This window comes from Carya illinoinensis, chromosome 3 (genome assembly GCF_018687715.1).
Source record: "Carya illinoinensis cultivar Pawnee chromosome 3, C.illinoinensisPawnee_v1, whole genome shotgun sequence".
NCBI lineage: Eukaryota > Viridiplantae > Streptophyta > Magnoliopsida > Fagales > Juglandaceae > Carya > Carya illinoinensis.
This window is the reverse complement of record NC_056754.1, coordinates 14,103,841-14,107,388: the sequence shown is the minus strand read 5'-3', so window position 1 is coordinate 14,107,388 and position 3,548 is coordinate 14,103,841. Positions and strand designations below refer to the sequence as shown.

Below are 3,548 nucleotides of genomic sequence, written 5' to 3'. Positions count from 1 at the left end.
CTCCGTCCTCCATCCATCCGACCCCCGAAAAATTTTAGAAAACAAGCGGCGTTGCAAACGGCGGAAAAACAGCAACGTCACAGTGAAAATTCACTGTGGCCGTGGGTTTGAAAAACCCACTTTTGAACGGGGACAAACTAGGACACGAGATTGATAGGGAATGGTCTAGGGATGGTTGTGAAGCTATTGGAAGTGGTGGTTGGACGTGGGTGGCGGCGGAATCGCCGGAAATGGTCGGATTACCCAAAACGGAAACTAAGCTCGTAGGAGCTGTTCCGGTGGTCGTTGGAGGCCGGAAATGGGTGGGTTAGGACGGTAAGAAGTCGATGATGAAGTGGTGAAGAAATGGTGGCCGGAGGTGGAGCGACGGCGGCGGATCGGAGCAAAATCCGTGCGTCCTTCTTGGAGCTTTTCCGGCCAAACGGTCGGCCGGTTGGGGGTGGGCTTTGGAGGGGTGGTGCACCGGAGCGAGAGGAAGAGAATGGGACCGGTGGGAGGCCGAACGGTGGCCGGACGGCGGCGGTAGGGGCTGGAGAAGGGGACGCCGGCGTGAGGGAGAGGGAGGAGAGAGAGAGAGCACGGGGGGGGTTCCGGATCGGGGAGAGAGAAGAGAGAAAAAGAAAAAATAAAAAAAAGAAAAAGAAGGAAAAAAGAAAAGAAGGGAAAAAGAAAAAAGGAAAAAGAGAAAAAGGAAAAAAAAGATGTGAAAAGAGATGAGGTCCAGTCCTCACTCCGGGAAAACGAAACAAACCGCCAAAAAGATTAAAACCACAAAACAACTAAAAGAAATAAAACACAACCTCAAATAAATTAAATTAAATCAAAAACCAATTTTAAAACGCAAACAAATTAAAATAAATAACTGATATATTAATTAAAATAAAAACAATTATTTCAGCGAAAATACACTTAAAAGCGGGTCATCACATTTAGTGAGATTGTGTCATTCAAAAGAATTTCAGACCACACAAATCTTTCATTCTCGTCTTTGTCTCTACTCCCCATTTTGCTGAACCACTCTCTCTCTCTCTCTCTCTGAAGCTCACGAACCCAGCTCTCTGCCAAAGCTTCGTGGTAATTTTAACTCCATGTCTTTTTGCTTTTCAACTCTTCACCCATTGATGTTAAGCTAACCTGATCTTCGTTGGGTTTCCATCTTATAGTTTTACGGATTCTTGCCATTTTTGAACCCCTCTCTCTCTCTCTCTCTCTCTCTCTCTCCATTTTTGAATTTATGTATTATTTTGTTTATGGATTTGATAATCTGTGATTTTAAATCAAGATTGAATCAAGAACAGAAAATATCAGACTAAATACAAAATCCCTTTCTATACAGGGCACTCAAAATCTCTCTTGCTCAACCCATTAGAAAAACAAGAAAAGAACAGAACAGAACAGAACAGAAAAGTCTCTGTCTGTAAGCCTCTATGTAGCTTTTTCCCTAATCCTCATAGGAAGACTGGGTTGTGTTTCGATCTACTGAGAGAAGTCATGAGAGCCAGCACATCGCTGACGCCTATTGAGAGAGAAGATGGAAACAACAGAGTGAGCCAAACCCACCACTATGCCAAGCTTCACTCGACCCCTCTTGGGAATCGGACACCCAGAAAACTTCGGAGAGAAGTATCCATCGTTGATCATAGGAACGCTCCTAGCTCCTGCCATCTAATAGTTCTTTCTTTCCGTCCAAATCTTTTTGAGATGAAAACGTAGGAGGAGGCCGAGAAGAGCAAAGGTTGTTTGCAGCAGATGTAGGTGAAAGTAAAGTGATCTCTTTATGGTTTGGTTGTGGTGGTAGACAAGACACCCACAGTTGGTTTTATAGGCGTGGATCGGTGTATTAAAAATTGAAAGGAAATGCCCTTCATGCATTGAGCTATATAATAATATAATATTAATAATCAAAAGGCGCTGCCGCTTGTCTTTGCTGTTTGTTTGAAAATTGACGTTTATTGACCATGTTCATGTTCAGGTTCATGTTCACGGGCTCAGTTATTGAACGCCATATTATTATATTGTAATCGGGCACGTTTGTCTCTCTGTTGACGCAATCTCAAGAATCCAACTATCATTTTATTAGTATATCTCACGAGGGGACTGTGATTGAGTTTGTCATTGAATTGTTTAAAGGAGAGATCTACTCTATTATTTTCAAAACTTTTAATTCTATCAGTTCCTCTTCTTCACCGTATATAGCCTCCACAAAGCTTAGAGAGAGATTTCAGAGAAAAAGCCATAGGCAGGTCAATCTTATCTCTCCGATCCCCAAACCAAAGGCTGAGGAAGAGAAGAAGCCTCAGGAAAAAGAGACTCAAGCCTGAAGAGAAGAAAAAAGAGGTTTTTTCTTTAATTTTTTCCGAGGAAACAAAATTTTCTATAGATTTTTGAAATCTTCTTCCTTTTTTTTATTTGCTGATTCATTTGAGGCCTCTAATTGTTTGATACAACCTCATATCGTCTCAGTGTCTTGTTCCTTCCTGAAACCTCCAAGACTCAACCTTTCTTCTCAAACCGTCTATTGTAACAGAGAGCCATGCCTTGAGGGAGAAGAGAGAGGTTACCGAGAGAAAATCGTGGCTCGGATTCCCTCGGCGTCGTCGCCGGAGAGGGGTGTTGTTGTTGTTGTTGGTGTTGCAGTGGTGGTGGGGTCGGGGGTGGCGTGGGCTAGAGTCCATCGATGCCCTCTAAGATGCTTCAAAAACACACGGAGAGAGAGAGTGAGAGCTCTAAAGAAGAAGGAGAAGAAGAGAGAATATGGGGCAAAGAGATAAGACGAGACTGTTACTTTTTAATAATTCAATAATTCAATAGCTCTTCCTTTTTAATATATCTATATATACACACGCGCATATGTGTGCGTGTACGTGCGTTAATTATTCTATCATCTTCTTTTCACACAATAGATTTGGATCATTTATTGTCAAAGGCAGATGCTTTTCACAAAGAAAACAACCGTGACTCCATTTTCATTCTTTTCACTTTCTTAATAATGGTGATAAGATACCTACAGCAGATCGAATCACTGTTTCAAAACTTATTTAAAAATCAAGTAATCCTGCGTACATTCATGAAATTCTCGTGTAATCGTTTTGAAAAAGATTATGATCTATTATTAAAAAATTAATTTTTTTATATAGATCTCATATTTATTCACTTTTTAAAAATAATTGTACGGTATTTACACACTCAAAACTGCAACTATCATTTATCTTAAAAACTATGAATACTTTAGCCGCAACAAATCTCACAAATGTAAATTCAACGTACTTTTATGAGGCGGATTAGATTATAAAATTATTTTTATTATAAAATAGATCTGACGTATTATATAAAATTATATCAATTTGTGAATTTAGATCTTTTTATAAATAAATACTTTTTTAAAAAAAAAATAGAAGAGATAATAGAACGTCAACATGCATTATTTTAAAAAACTGGAAAATAATGCACCTCTTTAACTTCTTCTTCTAAAGACAAGGTTAATGGCAGGATTAGTTTCATACTTTATATTTTGTAGGGAGATCTTTTGATAACTTTATTTAATGTAG

General features: G+C 39.4%; 1 long non-coding RNA gene across 1 annotated transcript; it reads left to right on the top strand.

The window, feature by feature from the left end:
- Window positions 1-2,212: 2,212 nt before the first annotated feature.
- Window positions 2,213-2,884, top strand: LOC122303916. Its single transcript, XR_006240854.1, has 2 exons — window positions 2,213-2,337; window positions 2,464-2,884. It is a non-coding gene; the product is annotated as an uncharacterized LOC122303916 (long non-coding RNA).
- The last annotated feature ends 664 nt before the right edge of the window (window positions 2,885-3,548 follow it).